The sequence below is a fragment of the Agelaius phoeniceus genome, chromosome 8, assembly GCF_051311805.1.
Source record: "Agelaius phoeniceus isolate bAgePho1 chromosome 8, bAgePho1.hap1, whole genome shotgun sequence".
Lineage (NCBI taxonomy): Eukaryota > Metazoa > Chordata > Aves > Passeriformes > Icteridae > Agelaius > Agelaius phoeniceus.
In genome coordinates, this window is record NC_135272.1 from 19,849,245 (window position 1) to 19,869,741 (window position 20,497).

At 41.7% G+C, this 20,497-nt stretch overlaps 1 long non-coding RNA gene across 5 annotated transcripts in view; it reads left to right on the top strand.

The window, feature by feature from the left end:
• LOC143694642 (uncharacterized) overlaps window positions 1–7,518 on the top strand; it is a 45,733-nt gene extending 38,215 nt beyond the window's left edge. For 2 of the 5 annotated variants that reach the window (XR_013183250.1, XR_013183259.1), the window contains one exon: window positions 6,179–7,495. This is a non-coding gene — a long non-coding RNA (uncharacterized LOC143694642). Of the gene's footprint in view, window positions 1–888 lie in introns of all 5 variants that reach the window. The other 3 variants (XR_013183252.1, XR_013183253.1, XR_013183249.1) reach the window with 3 other exon arrangements.
• The last annotated feature ends 12,979 nt before the right edge of the window (window positions 7,519–20,497 follow it).

The window sequence follows — 20,497 nt, forward strand, 5'->3', positions numbered from 1 at the left end:
ACTTGAATTGATAAAAGTTAACATGAAATGGCTAGTACCTGTTGGATCAGGTTAATAAAAAGCAAAGTCCTAGACATGAAAATCATGTATAAATATGGTTCCTGTAGTTGACCCAGGTATCTACTCTTACAGCCAGACAGGCGAATTCTTAACTGTTTATTGTCAGAGTCTGCTTCTGTGCCCTTATAAATCAATAGTAAGCCTTGCTTTCAACTTCAGTGCAGCTGATGTTGTTGGCAGTCAATGATTTTGCAAGATCAGTTCAAGATACTGGAATGGTTTCAGGGAATTAGTGGATTCTTTCTTTCTAAAATAGTGTTAAACTCGTAAGTAGGAATTTAAGGAATTTAAACGTGAAAATATATGCACTTGCACCGCTTCTTAAAACTAGTGTATCTTGCCAAATCTCCTATCAAGTCAAAGCAGTGCACCAAAATGATAGCAGGAAGGATTGTGCAGTGCTCAAACATCTAATCCTGCATACTCACAGTGCTGAGCATGCCCTCATTTTTTGAATAGACGGGGAAAGATGGAGAAAGATGGAGAAAGAGCAGATTTGGATGGAAAATAGCAGTTTTCATTGCAACCTTAGAAGAATATTGGCAATTTTGTAACAGAATGATTTGAGTGTTCTGAGACCCTTCAGAGGAAGGCAGGAAGCTTAATAAAGGCTTCATTTTGGAAAAACATATAGCTGAAAGTAGTATTTTACTAATTCTTATTGGAGAAGCATTTCCAGCTTTTGGAAATTTATTTAAGAGCCACAAACTAACACACATTTATGAATAACATAATGCTGTTGGAGATAATGCAAATGTCTTTATAAATAACATATTATAGCTTAAATCATTATTTTTAATGCCTCTTTTTTTTCCCCTATATGAACAGGTCTGTGCTGGTCTGCATTAATTAAATGTAGGTAGGTTTGTAAGGCCAGATCGTCCTTACTTCTGTGTCCCTGATTTAAATCTGCAGTAAAACATTTCTCCATTTAGTTTGGTGCTTTTGTGTCATATTTCATACACTAGTTGTCTCTTAATTAAATCCATGATAGCCCACCAACACAGACTATTAAAATAACTATACTTTGCACTTGACATATTTATGAGACAGATTCATAAGAGTATAGACTGATACTTGAACTACTCACTGAGAAATGCTAATAAGATTATGATGAAGGTAAGATTAGAACATTCGTCTCCTTTTCACTTCTCTCTTCTTTATAGGAATTTATTTTTATAACTGCAATTCACCACTTCTATTCCAGTCTCTTTGATGTTGTTGTATATACCAGCAGTTCTTTCTGTGTCGATTTATTGTGGCAATGAAGAGTGGGAAACTGCTAATTTATATCACACCAGCAAAGTGCATAACTGTTGTGTTCCTTGAAGTATGAATGTTTGCAGATATCTGTAAACCTTTGCATGGGACTGACATGTTCAAGATAATACCTTTGGATATTACCTTTGGATTTGGGTGATGAACAATATGGATGATGGTGAAGTGCCACGTTGTTTTACTTTTATTGTCTTACTCCTTCAGCCCTCCTGGTGGTGTAGAGCTGGCTGAGTCTGCTCCTGGAGGAGGGAGGAGACAGTGGCATTGTGCCTGTGACCCCTCAGTGCCTGTCTCTGTGCCCATGACCCCTCAGTGCCTGTTCCTGTGCCTGTGACCCCTCAGTGCCTGTCTCTGTGCCCATGACCCCTCAGTGCCTGTCTCTGTGCCCGTGACCCCTCAGTGCCTGTGTCTGTGCCTGTGACCCCTCAGTGCCTGACCCCTCAGTGCCTGTGTCTGTGCCTGTGACCCCTCAGTGCCTGTGTCTGTGCCCGTGACCCCTCAGTGCCTGTGCCTGTGACCCCTCAGTGCCTGTGTCTGTGACCCCTCAGTGCCTGTCTCTGTGTCTGTGACCCCTCAGTGCCTGTGTCTGTGACCCCTCAGTGCCTGTCTCTGTGCCCATGACCCCTCAGTGCCTGTCTCTGTGCCCATGACCCCTCAGTGCCTGTTCCTGTGCCCGTGACCCCTCAGTGCCTGTTCCTGTGCCCGTGACCCCTCAGTGCCTGTTCCTGTGCCTGTGACCCCTCAGTGCCTGTCTCTGTGCCTGTGACCCCTCAGTGCCTGTCTCTGTGCCCATGACCCCTCAGTGCCTGTTCCTGTGCCTGTGACCCCTCAGTGCCTGTCTCTGTGCCCGTGACCCCTCAGTGCCTGTGCCTGTTCCTGTGCCTGTGACCCCTCAGTGCCTGTGTCTGTGCCTGTGACCCCTCAGTGCCTGTGTCTGTGCCTGTGACCCCTCAGTGCCTGTCTCTGTGCCCATGACCCCTCAGTGCCTGTCTCTGTGCCCGTGACCCCTCAGTGCCTGTCTCTGTGCCCATGACCCCTCAGTGCCTGTTCCTGTGCCAGGCAGACTGTGTCCTTGCCCATCCCTCAGCTGTGGCAGATGCAGTGGAGTGTCCTGAGCTATGCAAGCTGCTCTGGGCAGCTGGACTGTCACTGCAGTGTTGGAAATGGCCTGGGTGTATGGCCTCAGTAGGTAAGGAAAACAGAAACGCAAGCAAAGCCACAAATCATATCTCTTGAAAGTCTGTTAGACATATGCTAAGATTTGATTCTTCACCTGTATGGATATCTTGGAATTGCCTTCTTAGTATTATTTACAGACAGAGTTGCTGATATAATTTGTTTATTTTCTTAGTAATTTGGGTGTGGAAAGTTCAAGGAACTCCATGTTTGAGAAAAATAATCTAGAAGTGAAAGTGCTGCTAAATGAAAATCATTGAGGATTTATATAATTTTTTAGGACTGTGATATTCTCATCTTAGAGACCTTTCCCCTCTATTTTTTTTTCACATTCTTTCATGGAAGAGCTTCCGCTCATCATTGTGTTGGGGTCCAGGTGTGGGTACAAATGGAAAAGACTCTAAATAATGCAGCTTGAAAGGAATGTATTTTACAAGTGGAGTCTATAGAATGCCATGTCTACATGATGTTCAGATGTTCAAGAGGATAAATATATTGCTGTGTTTCATCCTGGTATTCTCTTTGAATGCAAAGAAAACATAAAATGCTGGGATTTCATTTAGAAATAAATACAATATTAGAAAGTAAGAATAATAAAGTTATATTAAATATTTCATCCTCTACAGAAATAAACCAGCTACAGTTCAGGGAGCTTCACTAAACACATTAAATCTAATAAAATTGCCTACACGTACTCCTGACACTAGTAGTAATTAAAATAACTTGTTTCAAAAAACTGGTCCTATACATGAATACTTATTGGCAATTATTTCCAAGTTCTTCAAACCAAAGATAAAGTAATTTGATTCACACACAATGTTCTTGTAAACGTGGTTCATACTGGTTTTTATATGCAGCTTAGGACTGTTAATTGCCATTTTGAGCCTCACAGTAAAATAGAGTTCAATATGTCGCTTTTTCTGAAGTATTGAGAAATGTTTGAGAAATGCTTGTCTTAGTCTAATCAACTGTGAATAATTTATTTCTGAGTCCTACTTTTCAGTATAAATGGATCTGACTTTTCTCAGAGCTTCTCAAGTCTAATCAACTTGTTACATTCATTTAATTAAGGAAATCTGTAGCGAACTGTGAAGTCTAAGTACCAACAGGCTTTTTCGTTGTGCAAAATTGGTGTATTTTCATTGTGAATGCAATTGTGATTGTTTATACTGACAGGTAGCCTCTACTAAAGAAATACTTTTTTTTCTACACATATGGGTCAATATGAATAGCATAGAAATTGTTTTCTGAACTGCCTCTCTTGTAGTGGACCCAGCACCCATCTTCCCAAATTCATACAGCAGTAGCTTTCAGGCAATTCTCATTTCTGGAAGGGTTATGAGTGTTCTTCCTTGCCTCAAAAGGGAGGAAGATATAATAGAGGTATAACATACAAGAGTGAGGATAAGAGACTGACTTTTTAGTCACACTTGAAGATTAAAGCACTGGCACAAGTTTATGATCAGGATCTGCATGCCACAGTGTCACCCACAAAAGGATGAGCTAAGATGCTGATTCAAAGTCCTGTTTGTGTTTCCCAGCCTTACATAATTTGTTCTCATTTGTCTGAGAAATGAGCATTCTAGGAAGGGAACAGCTCATTCAATAAAGGGCTTTGACATCATATATGCATTTGTTTTAAAAAAGGCCCTATATTTATTTGCTAATAAATGTTCAGAAGTCCATCATTCCTTTCATATTTATGTGATATGAGGAATATTTTTTATTAGAAATATAGAGAGATGCTGTGGAGATTGACATATTATTTTTTTCTCCTTATCCTCAGACAAACTCTTCAGACTCAGACAAAAAAGTCCTCAACCCTGGTCTAAAATACTGTCCAGTGCTTATGGGTTATAAAATGAAAATCATCAAAACTGTCCTTGACAGGATGTTTCTTTCCATTAGTTGATTAAAATGGGTTATTGTTGCCTACAGCATTGTTACTTTAAATGTATTTTTTAACAAAGAGCAGATGTGGCCATGTCTTGCACTGTTTCTCTTTCTGTGGTTTCTGATACAGAAGTGAATCCCTACCTTGGCAGATCCTCCTGTGGAGAGGGAGAGGGAAAGGTGTGGGGCTCAGCAATGGGCTGGGGTACCAGCTGTGGGGAGTTGTGCAACAGTACTGCAGAAAGTTGGAGGCAAAATATGCAAACCTTGAGCACCTAGTGCTCAGAGTAGAAGAAAACCCCAAAATCGGGAATTACCTGCCTGCCATCTCTGTATGTTTGCTCTGACAAAGCAAGAAGTGGGTTTTGGCATTTTTTCAGTCTGACAACTCTAACATTTCAGATAGAGTGTGGAAGTGGAGAGTAGCTGATCCTAAAACATTAAACAAGGTTGTAACCCCATGAACTCTCATCTATCCATTGCTGTTACAAAGAGAACTGAAAAAGTCCAAGTCTTTGAGATGTATGCTAAATTTCTTTGTTTCTTGCCCCCTCCATATTTGATGGGGGAGCTGAAATCTCAATACAAATCCTATTTCCAAATCAAGGGGTCATTTCAAGCAATAGTTATAGAACAGGTACCTTTCCATTCCCTAGCAAAATTTTTCTAAGGCATGTTGTCATCTGATGATAATAGGGTCTTTCACTAGCAAATTTTAAATTATTGGCCATGTGACCTTATATTCAATAAATATTTTTTTGAGAATCATAGGTTAATTAATTTCCATTGTTTCTGTTTTAATTCTATACATGCTTATACTATACAATTAGAGAAAAACATAGACAGCCACGAGTAATGTTGCTCATACAAAATGTTTCTATTACCCTTTACTTTTAAAACCATTAATAGATTATTAGGAGATATAAACATTGGAGACCATGGATCATATTTGCATGTTAATCAAATCCATGAATTATACATTATTTTCTATGGAGAGTACTAGAAACAATATTCCTCCTTTCTAATAGCTATAAAAGCTGGAGGTTTCCTGGAGCACACATCACATCCCCTCTGCAATACCTTCTAATAGAAAGAAAGAAATCCAGCTTTTCAAAGCAATCTCTTGCTAAATGAAATAGATTTGTTTGTGTTGCTTTGCAACACACAAGTGTGACAGTTCATTTTAAACAAAATAGTTTTAATAATGTCATTACTAATATCTCTTTGGTCATCTCTCTGAAAAATTGTGTTTTAATAGGAATGTTTCATTTTAATAAATGGCAGAAGAGGCAAGCTGCCCTGAGTCAGCAGGAAGTGGATATACACCAGAGAACAGGCTGATTGTGTTAGATTCATCCAGAACATTGAACAGCACACAGACAGTCCAAGAAAAAGCAACTGGCTGTATTCAAATGATTAGTCTTACTGCTATGCTGTAGCACAGATTCACACATTCTTCTATTATTCCTTGACCTTCTGCCAAAAACTCCCACTTCAAGTAATAATTAGAATTAGTGTTTCCAGTGCATGCTTCCATCTTCCTAACAAACAGTAATGAAATGTGGCTTTTACAAAATATGCAGTTAATTAAACTTTTTTTTTTGAACATTGTTTGATTAATACAGTTCCCCTTGTGCTAGCCCCTCATTATGCCTGACTACCTGGGATTGGTGAATTGAAAGAAAAGCACCATCAATAGAATGAGATTTCAGAATTTTGCACTTTAAAATTGCTTGAGCCTTTAATTTTTTTTTCTTTTTGTTTTGCTTAGATCTTGGAATAAACTGAAAGGACAGCCTTTATTGGTAATCCTGTTTTTTTAAGTCGAGGACAGTATGTGTATTATATAACAACTCTACAAATACCCTCAGTGTGAATTTGAAGAACACATATATCAAGTGCTGCAAGATAACAAGTGGATTTCTAGGCAAGCTTTTTGAAAAGGTGTCTCAGCACTGTATTGCTTAATAACACTATGCAAATAGATATTCTGATTTCATTTTTAAAAATATTATTTCATGCTTTTTAACTGTCTGCCTTAATTATCCAAATGCTGAAAAAGTATAGTCTTTTGATTGATGAGAGTTCCACCCCTTTACCCACGCCCCTGCAGATATGAGGCTACACAGTTTAGTACCATAAATCACTGTGATTGTAAAACTTAACTACTGTATGATCAGAGATCACATGCAGTGGTAGCCTGGATATGCATTCATCCTTCGTTATGAATGTTTTAGGGCTAAATTTATTCTGGATGTTTGGAGAAATATCTGTTTCTTCACTTAAGAGGCAATGCATTTTAAATAAGCAATTCTTGCAACAATTGGAAATAATCACAGAAGTCTTCTATTTGCAATCTTCATTAATGTGAGTTATTTCATCACTTTAGGAGAAATCTTTTCAGAGGAAAACAACAATTAAACCCCTCCCCCCAGGCTCTGACAGCTAAGGATCTATGGATCAGCCATTTTAGTAATTAACCACAATTCCTCTGATTTGTGAATTTCCAGATGATGAGGCAGGAAGCAAGTTACATCTTGGAGAAATTGCCCTCAGGAGAGAGGAAAAACTATTGCGAGGTTGACAGCACAACCTTGTACCGGCACAGTTTCCCTTCCCCAGTGGTTCAAGGAGTTCCAAGCACCCTCCTGTAAATCATCAGCTCACATCTATTTATTATCTTCCAGCCCAGTGCACAACACTATCTGTTACACACGGATACCAGCAATATTGCAAGGTGGACTCAAGGGATAAAAGACCGCAAACCCTGCACACCTCCTGCCTGAGTCACACCCACTATAAAGCCAGGCTCTGTTCATAAAGTGCATGCTGTTGTCAGAAATGAAACAATATGAACTGTTCCAGTTCAGAGTAGAGTTTTTGTAGTGTTTCTCCAATATGCTTGATCTTATAATCTTGATAGCTTTGTGATATTATACAGAGACAAAATTTATCTGCATAGTAATGGACAAAATGTCTTTGAAAATATTGCTATTCATTCAATGATTGTTGTTATATTTGGACTAGGCGCCAGCCTCACTCTGTGATGCTTGTCCTGGAATATCAATAAATAAATCATAAAAGCCAATGCTTCAAATATTGAAAAATTCACACTTCAAACTGTGTTTTGAACTATACTGAGAGCAATGCCTCAGATTGTCCTTTTGCTTTATATGAACAGAGGAAATTCAAAGTAGGAGGAAGTCTCTCCCGGGATTTGGCATAGGGGAGTGCCACAAACCATCAGCCTTCCTGTCTCTGCTGTGCCAATGAAGCCTCTCCTGGGATGTACCACGAGAAGCAGACAGTGTGTCTGGGGAGTTAATGTGGCTTCAGATGAAATTATCTCCTGCAGAATCCATCTTGCCTCTTGTTTGAGTGCATGCAAAGGAGCCAGGCAGTGGTGAGGAGCCAGGCCACAGCCGGGCAGGTGAAGCCTCAGAGAAAAGTAGAAGAATCTTCCTACGACTCTGTGAAGTTCTTTGCACCACAGACTTATGCTGCTGGTGAAAATGGGACATCACGCCTCTTTTTTCTCCTTCTGTCTGGAGCCCAAATTTGGTAAGAGCAAACTCACTGAAGTCCCCACTCTGTTGCCCATTTCACTCCTCACTAGTAACAGATATCTAAATTCTATGGTGTGATTGACAGCATTAAGAGGAGAAATGAGGGCAAATGTCCTTCTGAAAAGTACACTCTAGTTCAAGCATGAGTGTTTGGGCTGATGCCCAAGTTGCAGAATGACTTTCCATGGTTTGCATTGTGCGGGGGACCACTAGGCAGTTCTAATGGTTCTTTTTCTTTTGCTTTAAAAGCACTGAAATTAGCTGAAAGCTAGAAGTAGGAATGGTATTTTGTAGTAATTGTAAATGCAAAGCTAGACAAGCACTGGAAGTCACTCAGGTACATCTATTCAAAGGCCAGAAGAAAAAGCACTGCAGGTATTCAGTGCTTTATCTGATTAGAAAACAGCCTGGCACAGATGTGATTTCTGCTCCATATATCAAGCTATGGCAGGCTTTTGCTGCTTCATTATGAAAGCATGTGAAGTAAAATAGGTTTTGGAACATAAAAAATGACAAATTTGGAAAAATATCTATATGCCAGATGGGTGTAGGAAGAATCCTTGTGACAAATATATTATTAAGGGAATATGCATAAGGAAAGAAACTGTGCCCAGTTCTTCCAGGGATGGACAGGCAGGAAGGTAGCATCTCACTGTGTCTAATGTATTCTCATCTAATCTAAATCTAATTAATTATGTTGCATCGCTGACATACAATCCAGGCACTGCACACAACAATGGAAGGCTGCACCGGGGCTTCGGGAGGGCTGGCGGTAGCTTCGCCCTCGCTGCTTTTGTTCTCCCCGCTCGGGAGCGCAGGTCAGGGTGACGCCATCTCCGCCGGGGCCGGCGAACGCTGCGGCCGGGCCGGGTGAGCTCACGCCGGCCCCGCTGCCCGGCCTGCCCCGAGGCTGCTCTCGGAGCGCTCCCGCACAGCTTCTTCTCGTGTTCCGTGAAGAAACAGGAGCATTTTGGAGGGGCTATCTCGCTCCACTCGGAGCCGAGCTGGGTGTCTCGGAGCTGGGTCCTGCGGCGCCCGGGAAGGGCTCCGTGCGCGGCTCCCGGTGCAGCAAGGGCTGCTCCAGCGGGAGCTCGCCCACCTGAGCTCCCCGGCTCGGAGCACGGCGTGTGTGGGACAGCTCAGCACTGCGAGGGCTGCGGACACACGGCGCAGAGAAAAGAGGCTGAGCTCCGGTGCCAGGAGCCTCCTGGGCAGGCAGCAGCGCTGGGGCTGTGCCACAAGCCGGCCATGGGGCAGGACTGATGAACGGGGTCCCTGCAAACTTCAGCTTTGCAGTGTGGGGCCAGTAGGGCCTCCAGCCCAGACGGGTGGGGCCAGGCACCGGCCTGTAGACCCTTGAGGAAACATCAGCGCCTATTCTTGAAAGCAGGCAAGTCAGTGTTTCAGTTTCAGTGTAAATAACACAGACAGGCACGCACACTCTGGCCGGCCACTCCCATCTGGGCGCTGACCGGCTCTGATGAGGTCTTAATAGCAGCAGAGGAGCTGCAAGGAGGCGCTGCACACACTGAGGGGGGTTCAGCCTTCGGTTATTCCCTGAGATGGGACACCTGGTCTGGGTTCAAGGTGCGAATGATCTGGCCATGATTAATGTGTTCAGAACTGAAACAGAAATGGAGGTAGGGAGGGTGGTACGGCAATTGTATCATTTGGCTTCACATAATTTGATTTTACTGATGCCTCATCCACTATCTGATTACTCTTTTCCTATTTAATCCCAGCCAAACCAGGAGGCTTTTGCTCACAGGCTTTTAGTACTATTTTATTTGGCAGTTATGGAATAAAAGAATTTTAGTATTGCCTTAGAATTTCTCCTGACATCTATCACAACCAATCCAGCTCATATGTGGGTGAACTGTGTTTTGATCCAATTATAAAATTCTATTGGAGTCTTGTTACATTCTTATCCCATGTGCATGTTGAAAAATTCAAGAGCAAAAGAAAATTCTACAAAATGTTTCTCATTTACTGTAGGCTTGGAGACACTAAACTGCATCACACAGTCATTTGTGGAGGCTAATAGCAAACTAGAAAAACAATGTATTCTTGAGGAAAAAAACCCACCCTGTTAATCAGCAGCAAGACTTAGAGGGAGAATAGTACAATCTGTGTATAGATATTACTGGCAATCGTCTTTTGGAGACACAGCCTTACTTTTGTTAATTGTAGCAATGAGAACTTTGTTGATGTTCATCCCAGAAGTTACAATGAAAAAGGATCTGCCAGTCTAAAGACATTTTGGAGGGTGCATAAAAATGACAAATTTGAAAGAACCCAGACACAAAATGACCCAGGTAACACATAGCTAATGTCCCAATGGATTGCAATGAAGATACTTTACACACTCTTAGCATCTCTATAGCAAAAATGCATTATTAAATCAACAGCCCATGCACTATTTGATTACCATGATGGAGAAGTTGATCTAGGATATTTCTGTCTCAACACTTTCACTGTCTTCAGGCGACAAAATATAATAAAAGGAATTAGGTGTCTTCTTGCTCATGGGCTATAGAAAGCCATGCAGAGGCGTAGCTTCACAGACAGAGTGCTGCTCCCAGGAGAGGAAATGCACTTGCCCCAAACCTTTCTGGCTCCATCCTGGTGGAGTCTCTCACACACCTACAGTCTGAATCCCCATCCTAAAGCTGGGAGGTGCCAGGAGCAAGCCAGCAGCCTGAGCCAAGCAACAGTGGCCAGGCCAGGGCCAAGTCTGGAGCTCAGACTTCAGCTGGGAGCTGTTCAGCCACATGGAAGAGCCAACAGCTCTTTGACTTTCCCAAATGCTGCTTGGAATTCATCCCTTTCAGGTCTGTAGGGATCCTGTGGCTGTCCCCAGGAGCATAGGCTGGGATGGACCTCTGTGCCTTGCCCAGCTGAGCTGTGCCCTCTGTGTGAGCCTGAGGCCGCTGTGCTGGGGTGGGCAGGACACGGGGGACCCTGCAGGGTGCTGGCCGCAGGCACCAGCAGTGGTCACCAAAGCTGAGCCCAAAGCTGAGCTACGTGCAAGGATGAGAGGTGCATGTGTGCCCACAAACCATGTTAGGTTGTTCCCAAGGCTGTCTGCTCTTGGTTACATCAGTTTGGCCTCTCTGTGATTCCAGTAGCTTGATAGTTAGTCCCTTTTTTCTGATTTCTACATTGTTGGTCCCCCATTCTGGAATGCTGTCTGTGTTTTTGTACCCCATGGGAGGCTGATAAATGTGGTACCTCTCCCCATGGCTTCCCTTGGTCACTCTGAGCCCCATCATTAAGCTCTGACACAAAAATCTGTTTAGTCACAGTGGTAGATTGCTTCCATGAAGCGCAGAAATGTAATTTGCCAGTACTTAAGCTACAATATTAAATACTAACGTGAAGTTCCTTCCCCTTTTCAGTTCTTTATAGCAAAAAATACTTGGTGTGAAATCTTGTTTCTACAAGGGCCAGTGATAAAATCTGCATCAGTGACAGAGTAGCTTCTGCCCTTCCTATGGTGAGTGGTTTTATTGGTTTTGCATACAAAGCTGTTCCAATGCATCAGTACTTTCATTGCTAGTCCAGAGCACTCTACACTTGCAGAGCTGCTGAAGAGGTCATCTCCATATTCCCCTTGCCCTGGTCATGTCCCAGGCAGCAGGACAGCCCTGCTGGGGTTTGTTTTGCAGTGGCAATGGCCAGGGGTTCAGCTCTGAGGCAGAGCACACTCCAAGAGCAGCCGAAAGCTAACACGCCTCACCTCAGGCTCCAGCCCACTGTAGTTAATCATTAAATAATTCTCCTGGTGATGTTATCCAGTGCTGATAAATTACAGATTTCATTGTTTTGCCTGGAGCAGCTTTAAATTGTGTTAATTTCACTGAAGATTGACACTGGCTTTTGTTTCTTTTTCCTACTGTTTTGTCCTGTAAAGCGACACATACTACAGACTCCAGATCACTTGTATAATTGGTACAATAGATTTTTTTCTTTTATTTGGAGAAAATTTTAATGAGAGCCTTTGAAATACCAAGAACTTTGAGATCAATAAGATACTAATGATAGTGTATTAGAAGAAGAATATTACCACCAATCAAATAGCTTTTAAAACAACCTTATTGTTGACCATGTTTGTTTTACATGTGATCTCAGAATGATTTCTAATTTTATACAGCAGTGAATTTATTCCACCTACAATACACGTTTCTGACACAGGGTTTTCTCAAAAACTGAAGATAAAATACATTATACATCTTCCTGACGAGCAAACTCTCATCGGTCTGATTCTCTCCTTTGGCAAAGGAAAAAATATCCCCAGGTAGTCCTACTCTTTTCAGGCAGAAGAAAAAGGCTGTTTTAAGTTAGTGGGATCTTGATCTGTTCTTTGATGACAAATTCCACCTATTTTGGAACAATTAACATAACAGTTCAATGGGTATTGAATAAAGCATATGGAAAATTTTGGAGCTGGAATTTACAACTTAATATATAAATTAAATATTATATATTATATTATATATATATATATAATATATATTATGTATATATATTATATAATATATAATATATATTATATATTTGTATATATAATTTATATATTATATAATTATATATTAAATAACTCTGTACCAGCAACAATGTGACACAATACAGTTGACTGTTGTGATAAATAAGACAAGGTTTTGATTGTGCACTGTTGTAGCTCCCCAAGCAGAGTGTTGAGTTCAGCTAGGAAATATTGAATAAAACCTCATATCCCCTCTGAGGCTCCATATCACAGCTGGTATTTTTAATAGAGGTCTCTCTCAATATTTTCACTAGGGTACCTGGGGTTTGCTTTGGTGGGGTTTTGTTTCTGTTTTTTAAGCACATGGTATATTGCAGTCTAACCCCCCACTTTGCTGTAAATGTGCACAGAAATTAATTGAACAATAAATTAGGTGTCAGGTGCCTCAAGGCACTGATAGGTATTAATGCCCCTGACCAGCCTCACCTGGGGCATCCCACCCCCTCCAGGGACTCAGGATTTAAGCTCAGCCCTTTGCATCTCCTGTTTCTCAGCAGTACTGTGGGGCTGCTGGCCCCCAGCTCCTGCTCTGTGCATCCCGCTGCTGTGGACTCTGGCCTGTGTGTGGGCCTGCAGGCTTGGTGACGGAGCTGTCCTGTCAGGATGGATCTGGCTGGCAGTCTGCTTTGACCCTGACCTGCAGATTGGCCCCTAAGCTTGGCCCCAGGTGGTTGCTGTGAAGGTGCCTGATGTTGGGACTTGTGGTTGAAACTTCCTTGCGCTCTCCACCAGCTGCTTTGTGACTGGTCTGATTCTGTCCCACTGGGAGAAGACATGGTTAGTTGAGGTAAGTAAATACTTTAATGGAGTTCACTTAAACTAGAGGAGCCTATCCTGTCCCATGCCTTTATAACCTATTTCTTATTAAAAAGGCAAGATTTCTTAGGAGAATAAAAAAGTAGCCAGATTCAATATCTTGGGGCAATTGTTCTGCGATAGCTTTTCAGCTCTAGTGTTCCAGACTTTTCCTCAGAGACAGGGGGACAGGGGATGCAGCTGGTGGAAGCTGAGCTGCCACAGCTGCAGCTGAGGTTGTGCTCTCCTCTGAGCTCCTGGGCAGCCAAAGGGTTTCTGTGCTTTCTCACCTGCCTCATCTTGTGTCAGACTATTGTGTGCAAACCCAAGGTATTGTTCAAGAATTTTTTAAATCAAAACATAAGCCTCCTGGAATCCAGTGTTTTGTGCAGGCCATGGTAAAAGATTTGGGGTGGTGACAGTTGTGAGCTGAGAAGGAGCTGGAGGGTTTGTCTTAGCTTGCCTTTTTTGGGAGAGAGTATTAGACAATGAGTTGATCCAAATTGCATGCATTGTTTCAAGAGGAGGACTACAGTTATTTGCAGCAGAATGAATCAAAATTCTCCAAAATACCTCCTCAATAAGCATCCAGCTCTTAAGAAATCTGGGGCACTGTTTCATACATTTAGCAGAACAACTTACTTACACATGTAGGCCATTTAAAGAAATGGGATAAATAAAGCACCTTATGTTGCGTTTCTCCACCATTTAGAAAAAAAAATATGCAAAAGAGTGTCACTTTGCCTGCATTCTTGTCCAACTCCATACAAGGCTTATCTGGCCTCCAGGAGGACATAGGGTAACTACCTACAGATTTCAAGCTTTACACTCAGTTAAACTGTTGCTCAGTTTTCCTTAAAAAAAAAATGAAACATTCTCTGTTTATTTTGCCAGATTCTGATAGGGCAAGTTTGAAGGAGAAGCAAGAGTGTGCTTCTCTGGGATAAGTGCAGGGTTCTCCTCCGGGATATCTACCAGTGTATTTGGATGTGTGTCTGTTTAAATGTAGTATTAGTGTGAAGGTACTAGAAGAATATGGGCTTCATCCCACAAAGTCCTAGACTGGAGCACCTGCCAAATCAGATCCTTTACATGTGGGGTTTGATTGGCATTATCTCTGAATGTTTTTTGTTTCCAACTGCTCTACATAGATTAGCCTAGAAGATGAAAAAAACCTGTGGGTCTCTCCAAGTACTTGGTATAATATATTCTCATTTTAAAACTATGGTTGAATATATTGAGTAAGGGAAAGAAAGGCATGAAATCAAGACTTCAGAAGCAAAGCAAAAAGTCACAATGTTTGTTTCATGATATATCTGGGATTTTACCACCTGGAGAGGTTTGAGAAGCAGACCTTCCAAATAAAAATAGCAGAATAATAAAACAATAATAGTAAAAAGCAGTGGTGAGGTACTTCAAAAATCTACATTTTACAGAAGTGTAATCATGATTTAAAAATACAAAAACACTGTGACTCAAAAGAGGGAGAGCGTGGGTGTTTGCTGGGGATGAGTCAAAAGAGAAGAAATTTCAATTCCAGAAAGCAAATGCAAAAGATGAGGCTCTGTAAGTAGAGCCTGCAAAAAGGCAGACCAAATTTATGCATTTGTTCTGCATCCAGGGTTCACCTCCATGCTATGCAGAAGTCATTGATTAACTGACATTAGATTGAAATGGGGCAATTAGACAGAGTAAAATGTCTACAGCATAAATTATACAAGAAAAGTGTCTGAAGAGAGCCTCCCCTTTGTCTTTAAGACTTGCCAGCTGTTCCTTTTCTGCCTTGTGATTTTTACCTTTCCAGATAAGCATATTCCTTTCTGTAAATCAATCTGACGGAACAGAGCTAACTGTATATCACAGGCTACAGCTGGATGTCCAGATACATTTTTAATAGGTCAGCCAGTCCAGTGGTAAGACAGCACTGATTCATGTTAGCAGATGAGGAGGAAAATGATGCTGTGGAAGCACCTACAGCAGATACTGCTGCACACTTCCTTAGCCCTGATTACTTGGAACAGTTTGTCACATGCTTAAACTGAAACATGTGCTTTGGTCCCCTTTGTAGTCAGTGAATCAGTGCTCAGTCTTCTACAGTATTGAAAATTAATTACAGGAGATGGAAATCCTGCTGTTTTCCAGTATAAATAATGGAAGTAAATCACTGATTCATTGAAAAAAGAAAGCTGAGGCAGTTCTGTGGCTATGCTGGCTCAGTGCTCTTTGCTTATAACAGTGCGAAAATGTATTTAAATGCTTTTTTGCAACAGGAACAATGAAAAATGGGTGGGTTTTTTAGAAACAGATTGCTTTAAGACTCTTCTTGTGGTTGTGGCTAACACAGTGTGATCCAAAAACACCTTAGTAGTGAATTCAGCTTGTTTGTAAAGGAAATCTACTCTTTGCCATGGTCCTGGGGTTGTGTGAGTCGCCATGCCATGAGCATGCTTTGGCTCTTGCTCTCATCCCACTTCCTGAAAAGCCATGGACTGTTAATGGGGCTTCCTGAACAAACCCCTCTACAGAAGCACAGAGTAGTTGGAGATGTATCCAAGCTGCCATTTTCAGCAGTTTTTACAGCCTGTATCCATTTAGCAAGTCCAGACCTGACTGAATAGGAATGGTCACAGCTGTGGCAGCAGAGCCACATTTGTATCTTTCATATCAGCACTGAACAGGCTCTAAGAGTGGGAGATGGGCACAGGCCCATCTTGTTGGGGATGTTTGATTTGGTCTTAGGGTTGTATTTTACTTCCTAAGGGCTGCTCTGAGCTCTGACAGGAGCAGGAAAGGCAGCCTGCCCTGATACACTGGGGACTGAGCTGGGCATCTTTACAGTGCAGTGTGCGCTGAAAGCCTCTGAAGGACTACAGCAGGTTTGGCTTTTGTCCAGTATAAGGAAGGCAAGCCTTAGCACCCACCTGTTTGAACAACACAAGGAAAGACCACCTGGCTGTGCTATACAGTGACATGGACTGGGCTGTTGTAAATAAACTGGGCATTGAGCATTTCCTGGTCTTCCCTTTACGCATGATAACAAGATTAATGCATGAGCTTTTCCACTGCTGAATAATGTGCAATTTGTAGTGTGGCCACATGAGATGAAGACTTGTCTTTTGTAAAGCCCAGGTTACTGTTTACAAAATGGGGAAGGGGGAAATGGATGTTTAAAATTGCTGTTGGCCTGTGCAAAGTACTTCAGCAAGTAGTCAGTCTTGTGCTGTATGAAAGATTTGACAGTAAGTGGGCCTGAACTGGTGGTACCTGCTGGATGACCTCTTCAGTTTTGCATCTAACTTTCAACATATTGTCCATGTAATTCAAGTGGTATTTTCATCCATTCCTTTTCAGGCCTTTGTATAGAACGGCAGACTTGCTATTTCTGTGTGGTTCTAGCATGGCACTGATTTAGAGCCACACAAACCTGATGGTATCTCCCCACTTACCTGCAGCAGTCAGTACCTGATTCCAGTTTTATCAGGACTGCCTCAAGCATAGGAATTCAATGAAAATCAGATATTTATCCTATTTGTTCAAGTTTAATGTGCCCAGCCAAGCAAAAAGGAAACCAGGTAAACGTTTGGCTAAGTGGCATTTACATTATTTTTATGCTGGGCTTTATCTGACATGTCAGACACGCACTTAGTATTTTATAAACATGTCTCCCAGCCTTCAAAAATGCAGATTTATGATTTTGAAAATATTTTACCGAAGCTGAGAGCATTTAGCTTTTCATAATTGGGTTGAAGGGTTGTACATATCTCATCCAGTCCAATCTGAAAAAAGTGAAGTGTTTCCATTTTTCATGTATGGACCATGAAAAGGTGAAAGTTGACTCTAATGACAATATGTAAGCGAGAGAGAAATGTAAACCAAGCCAGTCTCATGTGTGCTTGTTCGGTAATTTCTTGGTGGTAAGGAGTATTTATACAGCACTGAAGTTAAAATATCTGAATATCACAAAGCATGATGATTTTGTACAGTGAACTTTTATAACTCATATGAAATGAACCTGTCAGTCATCATTAATGGTCTGTGAAACCCTATCCCAAGCTGGTGCCAAGTCTTTCCCACAGAAACATTGTGAGAAGCTCTGCAGTGTTCACAGTAAATCAGGGAGTTTCACAATGAGTTACATGATAAGCTTTGCAGGATTGCACAGTAAATCATTGTGTTGAACAATTACACAGTAAGCCTCCTTAGTTTTTTCTTTATGGGAGCGTCTGTCAGCAATGGATAAAAGTCAATATTCATATTTTTATGCCACTTCTACTGCCTATGTCAAATAAAATTTATGGACATTTCTTAAGGTTGGTGGTAAGACCACTCTGTTAGCCTTGTATGCCTGCACATATGTGATGTAGTTAATAGAGTCCTGGGGGACAGTGCACAAGGAGGCTAGAGAAGTCTAAAGGCATGACAGACTGACTTGGTGATGGGAAAAGTACCCTTGGCTTTCAGTGGATCTATGCCAGTTTACACTAGCTGAGCTGGCTTTTGTCTCAGGTCTCCAAGATGTGTACTAGGATTTCCAATTTATGCAGGCATTCACATTTACTTTGCTCTACCTCGGTTTTCATTGTCTCATTCAATTTTTTTCAGTCAGCATTGCTATAAGCAGCATCTTTCCTCCTAAACTCTGTTTTATTGATTCTTGTGGTTTACAAGAAAATGGTCATTTCTCTCCCCACCAGCTCCTCTTATGTGATTTAACCTCTGCACCTATTTGGTAGGTCCTATCCCAATTTATTTTTTACCCCCAAATTTCAGCTCTTCGGCTGTCTCCAAGACATCTCCCACTGATGTTCCCTTGTCCTTCAACACTGCAGGCTGGAGCTTAGCTTCTTGCCTTTCCTCCCAGGCTAATGCCTGGTGCCCCTCCCTGCCTGTCGTCAGGGTTCAGGCTTGTCTTGTTTGCTTTGCTTTCATCTCCTCCTCCCTCCCCGTCTCACTGCTTCCTAGAGACTTGCAGGGCCTAGTGCCAAGTGCTCCAAACATGCAGTTTGCATTCTTCTTCCTTGGCAGAGCCTCCTAAACTCCCACTACTCCACCCTTTGTGTGCCTCTTTACAAATGCACACCTTCTAATCTTCCAATCTTGACAAGATGAAACAATAATAAATGAATTTCCTGGTGCCATTTCAGCATGGTTCCTTCAGGTGTATAAATTGTTGGTGTCAGATTGCAGGAGATGTCTGCCTTTCAGAGAACAAGGAGTTGTGTTTGCATTAATGCTGTCTCAGTAAAGCATCATGTACTGGAAAGGGCTATCATGTACTCCAGAACCCCAGGAGCCAAATCCCATCTGCAGCACAGCAGAAAAGCTCCAGTGGCATCAGGAGCTGCAGCTCAGGTTTGTGCTGGTTGAAGGGTTGGCCCTGAGTGAGGACTGTGTAGTGCAAGCCAGGAGATAGTTACTGAGGCCCTTTTACCTCTTTTGGAAACCCACTGCAGACACAGAAAAACCACAGGAGAGGATCTCACTGAAAAATAATAATAAATCTTGATACAACGCTCTGTGGTTTTAGAATGACCCTTCACATTTGTTTTATTCATGAATATATTGTTAGAGAAGTGTAAGATTTTGGTTCATGAGCTTAGAGCTGCTGCTGTCTTCTAAAGTCCTGGCATGAGGCATTGCCCTGTAAGTGTACATGAGACTTGCTAGTGGTGATCTGTCCTAGATGGTGGTGAAGTCAGGAAGGAGCTCAAGTCTCTGCAGGCCAAGGTTTGTTGCAATCACTGAGAATAAAGTTTGTGATTTCTTTTGTCTGTTTGAAGTCACCTTATTTTTCTCTATAGATGTTCAGTTGAGGTGGTTGTGAGGTTAGGAAGAGGGAAGGAGAGGTGAAGAAATATGGAATCCTTTCTAGTCTGTGTGCAAGGCAGATCATGTACAGCATACATTGCTAGTTTAAAAGCCCTCAAGAGGATGTCACAGGGCTTTGATGTAGTAAGATATGTGCAATATCAACACTTGCTGCACTTATTTGAAATGTCATAAAATGGGATGTGTACACTTGGTGCAGAAGGCTGTGCAGCATGTGTAGGTAGTATATTACAGCTTTTCCTGTGTGGTGTGCATCTGCTGTGGCCAAACTACAGATTAAATCCTGTCTTGGAGCTAGTGAAAATACTGACACATGCTGTTGCATGAGCAGCCTCCAAACATGGCACAGAACATGGGTGCTCCCCTTTGTAGGGGAACTGCCTTGTGCTGGGATGCAGGGAGCCTGCAGTTCAGGTTTGGGATGGGGGTGTCTCTCTTTGTAAAGCATAATGGGGGAACCCAAAAAAGCTCTGGGAAAGCTGGAATGGGGTGAGGCTGTCAGGACAACACTCAGACCTATATGTGACCCTCATAGTACAAGTGTAATGTAGGTGTTGGCACTAGCTTATTAAAGCAGATATTTAGGAGCCAAGAGATAAATTTACAAAAGGATTTCATACTTGGGAGCTGGGCCTTTGAAGCTGTTGTTCCTCTCTTTTATAAAAATCAGAAGGCATGCTGAAATTGCAAACTGCCTTGTCATCCCTGGAATCAAATCTTCAAATGAAGAGGAATTCTTTTCTTTTTCCTAGAAAAGATGCACTCACTGGGTCTTTTCAGATAACATTTCTATTTGTGACAGGAACTTTTTCAAGGAAATGAGCAGAAGGTAGAACAGCATGCTGCTTCTGATTGTACATTTCTTAATATGCTTTAGAAATACACACACTGGCAACATTTTTACAAGAAAATGCCTCATCTTTCATTAAAGAATGACTTATAAAAAAGCCTTGACTTTTGTATGGCTGTGTATTTCATTAGGTATATTTCATACTTCTCTAACAACTCCTAAATGGCAAATAGTCCTGAGTAGTACTGGGAAAGCAATTTGCTTTAAATGGTTCATTTAGGTGAATTTAGCAATTTTATTTTGTATATAAACTGAACAGCTTTTCTTAGCTCAGCTTTTGCACTTACCAGAATACAGGTGTTTAGTTATTGACAGAGATGATGCAAAACCTCTGTAAAATAGCTTAACAAAACCAAAAATTCTTGCTGTTCAAATGTTATTTTTAATTACTCCAGATACAGTACTTGGACATTACCATGAGCAGGTAGAATTAGATTGTTTAACACTAATGGGGAACACCTTGATTTCATCAGATTTCTTTTAAGCCATAGGAACTGTGGCTTA